The sequence below is a fragment of the Neomonachus schauinslandi genome, chromosome 8 (assembly GCF_002201575.2).
Source record: "Neomonachus schauinslandi chromosome 8, ASM220157v2, whole genome shotgun sequence".
NCBI lineage: Eukaryota > Metazoa > Chordata > Mammalia > Carnivora > Phocidae > Neomonachus > Neomonachus schauinslandi.
The window spans coordinates 2,288,188-2,297,695 of NC_058410.1; positions in this window are offsets into that span (position 1 = coordinate 2,288,188).

Genomic DNA, 9,508 nt, shown 5'->3' on the forward strand with positions numbered 1-9,508 from the left:
GAGAGATTTTGTTCATCTGCAAAACCAAGTCAGGGTTATGGTCTGACCAGGGAACTTAGTGGGGTGCAGATCTGCCTGATTTGGATCCTCGAACAAGGAGTTCTGCCAGCCCTGGAGCCCAGTTTGCCCGTGCCAAGGCAAGGTGCTGAGTCACAGCCCCACTCACCGTGGAGAGTGCCTTCTAGCCCCATTCGAGCAGAAGGACTGGCAACAATTCCTGGAAGCTGTGCAGCCCAGTGGTGCTCCAGCCAAGAGGCCAGCAGGCAGAGCTGATGGCCCCCAGAGCAAAGCCACTACTGAACGTAGAGACTTCCTGAGCTATGCACAAGCAGGGAAATCTACACACAGCTAAGTCCCAGGGTAGCTCTTGGTCCCTCCCAACCAGAGAGCTTGTTTGGTAAATTGAGAGTAGCCTGGAGCAGCTCCTGCCCAGGCATAGGGGCTGAGACAACCCCACCCCCTGTGAAGGGGGCCTTCCAGCCCCATCTGGCTGAAAGCTGTGCAGCCCAGCTGTTCATGAGCTGAGAAGCAAGCAGGCGGGCTAATGGCCCCTGGGACAAAGCCAGTACCAAGCATGGATGCTTCCTGTGCTGCACACAAGCAGGGAAATGAGTACAATGCCAAGTCCCTGGGTTGCTCCCAGCCCCGCCCAACCAGAGAGCTTGTTTGGGAAATTGAGAGCAGCTTTTCCCCTTCCCTTCCAGGCACAGGGGCTGAGACAGAGCCCCGCCCACTGTGCAGAGTGTCTTCCAGCCCCATATAACCAGAAGGCTTGGTGACAACTCCTGGAAGCTGTGTGACCCAGCAGTGCTAGAGTGGAGAGAAGGACAGGCACAGCTGACAGTTTGCAGAGCAAAGCTCGTGGCCCTATTCTTCCAGGAAACTTGGGGTGTGGGTTGGCCTGAGTTAAGGCAAGAAACAAAGAACTTCACATCTTTAGAGCAGTTTTCCCTGCTGTTCCTGGCCATCCCTGCACATCTAATTCATGGCTCAGCTCATCACTGAATACAGCCTTCAACCTGTAAGCAACCTAACCAAAGTACATGGGAAGCTGCATAGCCTATTTAATAGTCCTATGTACAGTGGCACTTGAACAGAGAGCCTAACCTGTGACTTCCCCCATCTGCAGAGCAAAACAAGGGGCCTCCCCTAACCAGGGAATTCTGGCTTGATTCAGGTCCCCAAACCATGAGCCATACAGGCTCTGGTCCTGTTGTCCTGCCAGGGCAGGGAAACTAATTCATAGCCCTATTTAGTACTGACTGTAGTACCTAGTCCTGTCCATCTAGTAAACCTGACCAGAGAATCCAGCCAACTGTGGAGCCCATCCTACTGCCTCACTTGAGGGTTAGGGAACCAAACCAGTAGTCTTTTTCAACTATTCTCAGCCAATAACACAGCCCCCATTCCCAACCACAGAGTTGGAAAAGTTTCCTTGCCAAAAATAGGCCATAATATCAGGACCCATCTCCCCAAGGACATTACCAGCAGACACACCCAGAAACCCAAACAGAGCTGACTGGTGAAGAGCTGTCTCTGCCAGAGCAAACCTGTAACATCTAGAAGAGGAGCTCAATTACTCAGATGCACAGATACCAATGTAATGAATCAAGGATCATGAAAAATCAGGTACATATGACACCACCAAATGAAACTAATAAAGTTCCAATAACTGACCCTAAAGAAATGGAGGTCTGTCAGACAGAGAATTCAGAACAATCCTCTTCAGGAAGTTTAGTGGACTACAAGAAAACAGACAGACAACTAAACAAAATTAGGAAAACAATGCATGAACAAAATAAGAAGTTCGACAAGGAATAGCAACCATCAAAACAAACAAACAAACATATGAAATCTGGGAGTCAAAAAAATACAATAACTGAACTGATGAACTAAGTAGAAGATTTGAAAACTAGACTCAACCATGGAGAATAAAGAATCAGTGACCTGGAGGACAGGACATTGGAAATTATTCAGTCAGAGGAGCAAAAAGAAAAAAGAGTGAAAGAGTGAAGAAAGCCTATGGGAATTATAGCACACAATGAAAAGAAACATTATTCACATTAGGGAAATTCAAGAAGGACAAGAGAAAGAGAAAGGAACAGAAAGCTTATTTAAAGTAACAATGGCTGAGAATTTCCCAAACCTAGGGAGAGAAATGGACATCCAGATCCATGAGGTCCAAAAGATCCCAAATAGGTTGAATCCAAATGAGGGCTACACTGAGACACATTGTAATTAAATTATCAACACTAAAAAACAAAAAAATAAAAATAAAAAGAATTTTAAGAGGAGCAAAACAAAAGATGGAAATTACAAAGGAAGCCCCATAAGACTAGAAATAGATTTCTCAACAGGAATTTTTCAGGCCAGGAGAAAATGGAATGACATATTCAAAATATTCAAAGACAATAACTGTCAACCAAGAATTCTATACCTGGTGAAGCTGTCCTTCAGAAATGAAGGAGGAATAAAAACTTTACTAAACAAACAAAAGCCAAGAGAGTTCATTACCACCAGACCTGCCTTACAAGAAATGTTAAAGGGATTCTCTGAGTGAAGGAAAGGAATGCTATTAACATCAACAAAAACATAAAAAGATAGTGCAAACCTCACTGGTAAGGATAAATATATAGCCATGGTTAGATTCTGCAATATGGTAATAGTGGTGCCTAATTCACTTACACCTCTAGTTTAAAAGTAATAAAAAAAATGAAAGTATTAAAAATAACCATAACTACAATAGTCTGTTATTAGTTATACAATATAAAAAATATAAATTGCAATAGCAATAAGCTAAAATGTGAAGGGGAGAAGAAGTAAAAGTATAAAGTTTATGAATTTTATTGGAGTTGAGTTATTATCAGTTTAAAATAAGATGTTATAAATTTAAGATATTCTATGTCAGCCTCATGATAACCACAAGGGAAAATCCTGTAGTAATTGTACAAAAGTACATGATAAAGAAGTCAAAACACACTGACACCAAAAGACATTAAAACACACACAAAAAAAGTAGGATAAGAAACAAGATCTATAAAATAACCAGAAAACAGTTAACAAAAGGACAATAGTAAGTTCTTACTTATCAGTAATTACTTTAAACATAAAGGGATTGAATTCTCCAATTAAAAGATATAAAATGGCTGGGTGATAAAAAAAAAAAAAAAAACACCAAGATCTAACAATATGCTGTCTAGGAGGGATTCACTTTAGCCTTAAAGACACACATAGACAGAAAGTGAAGGGATGGAAAATGACATTTCAAGCAAATGATAACAACAACAATAAAAAAGCAGGGGTAGCTATACCTACACTGGATAAAACACACTTTAAACTAAAAATGGTAAAAAAGAGACAAAGAAGATTATTAAATGGTGATAAAAGGGTCAATACATCAAAAAGATATAACAATTGTAAATATTTCTGCACTCAACATTGGAGCACCTAAATATATGAAGCAAAAACTAACAGAGCTAAAAGAAGAAATCAGCAGGAATACCATAATAGTGGGTACAATAATAGTGGGGGGCTTTATTACCCTATTCTCAACAATAGAGAGATCATACAGACAGAGAATCAATATGGGAACAACAGATTGGAACAACAACATATGCAGCGCATTCTATCCAACAACAGAATACACATTCTTCTCAGGTGCACATAGATCATTTTCTAGGATAAACTATAAGTTAGACCACAAAACAAGTCTTACCAAATTCTATATGGTTGAAATTATATCAAGTATCTTCTCTGACCACAATGTCATGAACCCAGAAATCAATAACAAAAGGAAAACTGGAAAATTTATGAATACATGAAAATTAAACAACACTCACCTGAACAAGCAATGGATCAAAGAAGAAATTAAAGGAGAAATAAGAAAGTTTTTTGAGACAAACAAAAATGGAAACACAACGTATCAGAACTTGTGGGGTGCAGGAAAAACAGTTCTAAGAGGGAAGTTCATTTCAATAAATGCCAATATTAAGAAGCAAGAAAGATCCTAAAGAAGCAACCAAATTTTATGCCTTAAGGTACAAACTGAACACAAAGTTAGAAGAAAGGAAATAATTAAGATTAGAGCAGAAATAAATGAAATAGAGAATAGAAAAAAAATAGAAAAGATTAACCAAAGTAAGACTTCATTCTTTGAAATGATAAAATTTACAAACCCTTATCTAACCAAAGAAAAAAGAAAAAGGACCCAAGTCAACTGAGTTATAAATGGGAAAGGAGACTTTATACTGGATACTACAGAAATTCAAGGGATCATAAGAGGCTGTGATAAGCAACTATATGCCCACAAACTGGATAACCTAATAAAAATGGAAAATTTTTTAGAAATCTATAAATTAACAAGGCTGAATAAGGAAGAAATAAAAACTGTGAACAGACAAATTACTAGTAAGGAGATTGACTCAGCAATAAAAAAATCTCCCAATGAAGAAAAGCCCAAGACCAGATGGCTTTGTCAGTGAATTTTACCATTCAAAGAAGAACTAACACCAATTTTTCCCAAGCTCTTCCAAAAAATCAAGGAGGTGGGCCATTCCCAAGCTCATTTTATGAGGTCAGCATTATCCTGATACCAAAACCAAAAAAGGATGCTACCAGAAAAACAAACATAAAAACTACAGGCCAATATCCCTGATGAATATCAATGCAAAAATTTTCCACAAAATACTAGCAAACCAAATTCAGCAGCACATTAAAAGGACCATTCACCATGAACAAATAGGATTTACAATTTGGAATGTGAGGATGGATAGTTTGACATATATAAATCAAGCATTGTGATACATCACATTAATAGAATAAAAGAAAAGAATCATAATCATTTCAATAGAAGCAGAAGAAGCATTTGACAAAATTCAACATTTATTCACAATAAAAACTCAACAAATTAGGCATAGAAAAAACATATCTCAACATAATTAAAACCATATATGACAAGCCCATGGCTAATATCATGCTCAGTGGTGAAAGGTTGAAACATTTCCTCTAGGATCAGGAAGAAGACAATGGTGCCCACTCTCACTGCTTCTATTCAACATAGTACTAGAAGTCCTAGCCAGAGCAATCAGGCAAGAAAAAGAAATAAAAGGTATCAGAATTAAAAAGGAAGAAGTAAAACTATCTCTCTTTTCAAAGGACATTATCTTATATAGAGAAAATCCTAAAGGTTCAACCAAGAAACTATTAGATCTAATCAATGAATTCAGTGAAGTTGCAAGATACAAAATCAACATATGAAAGTAAGCATTTCTATATACCAACAACACATTTTCAGAAAAGGAAATAATTGAAATGGACCCCACTTACAATAGCATCAAAAACAATAAAATATTTAGGAATAAATTTAAGGAGGAGAAAGATCTGTACTCTGAAAACTACAAGGCATTGATGAAAGACATCAAAGAAGACACAAATAAATGGAAAGTATTCCATGTTCATGGACTGGGAGAATTCATATTTTTAAAAAGTCAGTACTACCCTAAGACATCTATAGATTTAAGGCAATCCCTACCAAGATTCCAAAGGCATTTTTTACAGAAATAGGAAAAAAACTCTTAAAATTTTATATGGAGCCACAAAAGGCCCCCCAAAGCCAAAGAAATCCTAAGAACAAAGCAGAAAGCATCACACTTCCTGATTTCAAGCTATCCTATAAAGCAATAGTCATCAAAAAGTATGGTACTGGCATAAAAACAGATGAATAAACCAATGGAACAGAAGTGAGAAATAAACCCAAGCATTATAGAGTTAACTAATGTTTGACAAGGGAGCCAAGAACACTCAATGGAGAGAAGACAGTTTTTTCAATAAATGGTGCTGGGATAATTGGATATTCACTTGTAAGAGAATGAAACTGGGCCCCTATCTTATTCCACACACAAAAATAAACTCAAAATGGATTAAAGACTTAAATATAAGACCTGCCACCATGAAACTGCTGGAAGAAAACACAAGAATAAAGCTCCTTGACATGAGTCTTGGTGGTGATGTCTGGATGTTACGCCTACAGCATAAGCAACAAAATCAAAAGTAAATGAGTGGGACTCCATCAAACTAAAAAGCTCTGCACAGCAAAAGAAACCATCAACAAAGTGCAAAGAAAACCTATGGAAGGGGAAAAATATTTGCAAACCATATATCTGATAAGGGATTAATATCCAATATACGTAAAGAACACATACACTCAATAGCAACAAACAAACAAAAACAAACAAAAAAGAATTTAAAAATGGGCAAAGGACCTGAATAGCCATTTCTTCAAAGAAGATACACCAAAAGCCAACAGGTACATGAAAAAATGCACAATATCTCGAATCATTAGGAAACTGTAAATCAAAACCATAATGAGATATCACCTCACACCTGTTAGAATGGCCATCGTCAAAAAGACAAGAGATAACAAAAGCTGGCAGGATGTTGAGAAAAGGATCCCTTATGCACTGTTGGTAGGAACATGAACTGGTGCAGCCACTGTGGAAAACAGAATCAAGGTTATTAAAAAAGTTAAAAATAGAACTACAGTGTGATCTAGCAATCTCACTTCTGGGTGTGTATCCAAAGAAAATGAAAACACTAACTCAAAAATATACCTGTACCCCTATGTTCAAAGCAGCATTATTTATAACAGCTGAGACATGGAAACAACCTAAGTGTCCATTAATGAATGAATGGATAGATAAGTTGTGTATATGGATACCATGGAACATTATTCAGCCATAAAAAATGTGGAACTCCTACCGTTTGTGACACCATGGGTGGACTCTGAAGGCATTATGCTAAGTGAAATAAGACAAAGGAAGACAAATACTATATGATCTCTCTTACATGTAGAATCTTAAAAAATAAAGTTAAAAATTTAAAAACTCATAGAAAAAAAAATAAGACTTGTGGTTACCAGAGACAGAGGGTGATGGGAAAATGGAGGAAGGTGGTCAAAAGGTACAAAATTCCAATCACAAGATCAATAATTACTAGGGATGTGAGGTAGAGCATACATACAGCTAACACGGCTGTACGTATGTCTAGGAAATACAGGGAAGTTTCCAAATCCTAGGAGTTCATCACAAGAAAATGTATTTTTCTTTTCTCTTTCCTTCCTTTTCTTTTTATTGTATCTATATGAGACAGTGGATGGTAGCTGAACCTATTGTGGTAATTATTTTATAATAAAGGTAAATCAGACCACCATGCTGCCTACCTCAAAATGACACAGTGATGTATGTGAATTATTTCTCATTAAAACTGGGTGGGGGGGGAGCATTTTGTTCTGCTAGAGAGCCAAGGCAGATTGTAAAATGCTGTTCATTTAAAAAGCCACTATTATGAAGGATAAAAGGGCAGAACCAGGAGGGAAAGTGGGAGCAGATAGGATGAAAGCAATTATTTCCATGTGAACTCCTGACTACCAGAAGGACAGTTAGAGGGACAGGGACGGACGTGGCTTGCAAAGACAGGAGCAGACTGAGGCTTCGTGACGTAAGCACAGAGCTAGAAGGGTAGCTCCCTGGAGTTGTTCCCCAAGAGTCAGTGAGCAAATCCCAGAAGGTGGTTCTGGTACGTTTGAACAGTGGGTAACAGAAGAAAAGTTCAGCTGGGTCTTGTAAGATCAGAGTGGAAGTTGATTGTGAATAGTTGTAGACAGGCCAGCACTGAAGTAAGCTAGAATGTTGCTGAAAATAAAAATGAAACCAGAGTTCATTAATCGATAAGACTGGGGTAAAAAAGTGCATGTTATGCTAAGTATTAGATTTCTTTAAATAACTATTCCAAGTGGTATTTTCTGTGAAAGTTAAAATGTCATCTTAGCCAGTTAACATTTCCTGGTGATGACTATGTGTTAGGGCTATTCCGGGGCCTTCACAATTACTAGCTTCCTGAACTTTTGCAACTCTCCCCTTTCAAGAGGAAAGCGGGTTTGGAAAGTGGTGCGATTCCCGTGAGACTCTTGGGCAGAGAAGTGACGGGTTAGGGTTTACACCCACTGGTCTCATTTGTTTCCATGTTGGTGTCTTTTAGGGACGATGTTGCTTGCATGTCTGTATTAAAATGACAATCCACGTTTTGTCTGTATGTAAAACCATTATTTTCCTAAAAATTTTATTTTCACAAGAATAAATCAAGCTGCAAGGGCTTTCTCGTGCTCTTCAAAAGGAATGACATGCTCCCATGAATGGCGGGTGTGGCCAGTGACCTAACCATGTTAGGTCACCATCAGTCTAGACTAAATAAAAATTGCTGGGCGCCTGGGGGGCTCAGTCGGTTAAGCGACTGCCTTCGGCTCAGGTCATGATCCTGGAGTCCCGGGATCAGGTCCCGCATCGGGCTCCCTGCTCGGCAGGGAGTCTGCTTCTCCCTCTGACCCTCCCCCCTCTCATGCTCTCTCTCTCTCAGTCTCTCTCTCTCAAATAAATAAATAAAATCTTTAATAAATAAATAAATGAATGAATAAATAAATGAAAATTGCTAATTTCACAGAACTTTGGAAACAATCTTCAAACGTCAAGTTCACTAACAACTGAATGGAACAATTGAATGAACAAATGGATAAACAAATGATTTAGCTTACTAACTGTGAGATATGGTTAAGTTCTTTAAAACCAGATGGGTGCTGCCCAATGTGGGAGATACTGCAACAGGTAGCTATTTAAAGTTAAATTAATTAAAATGAAATGCAGTGATGAGTTCAGCTCCTTAGTTGCACGAGCCATGTTTCGAGGGCTCAGTAGCCACATCTAGCCTGTGGCTGCCATGGACAGTGCAAAAAGTTCTCTTGGACAGCACAGCTCTATTCAAAAAATCCCAAATGTGTGATCTGTTCTGAAGCTCAGCTCCCTGTCTAGTCAGGCCCGAGAGTTCCAGTGACAATTATCAGAGCTCCCTTCGGGACAACATAAAATGATGCATGTAAAGTCCTTTGCAAATTGTAAAATGCTATACTCAGGAGGCGTTGTGGTTTTGTTTTTTTAATTATTGCAGTGTTGTAAAATCACATAGTCTTTGAGATAACCAAAACTTTGGCCCTTGGATCTTCCAATCATGTTGTCGTTTTCAGAAGTTATGCTATATATCTTGAAGCCCACATTTACACCTTGTTCTTCTTTTTTTTTTTAAGATTTTATTCATTTATTTGACAGAGAGAGACACAGTGAGAGAGGGAACACAAACAGGGGGAGCGGGAGAGGGAGAAGCAGGCTTCCCGCGGAGCAGGGAGCCCGATGCGGGGCTGGATCCCAGGACCCTGGGATCACGACCTGAGCCGAAGGCAGATGCTTAATGACTGAGCCACCCAGGCTCCCCTATACTTTGTTCTTTAAGACTGAAGTACATCTACATTCTGTAATATTGACGATTTCTTTTAATGCGAAAGGTACCATCATATATATATATATATATATATATATATATATATATATATATATATACACATATATATATATTATATATGTGTGTGTGTATGAAAATGATTATTTTACTGTAAGGACTTTATCTA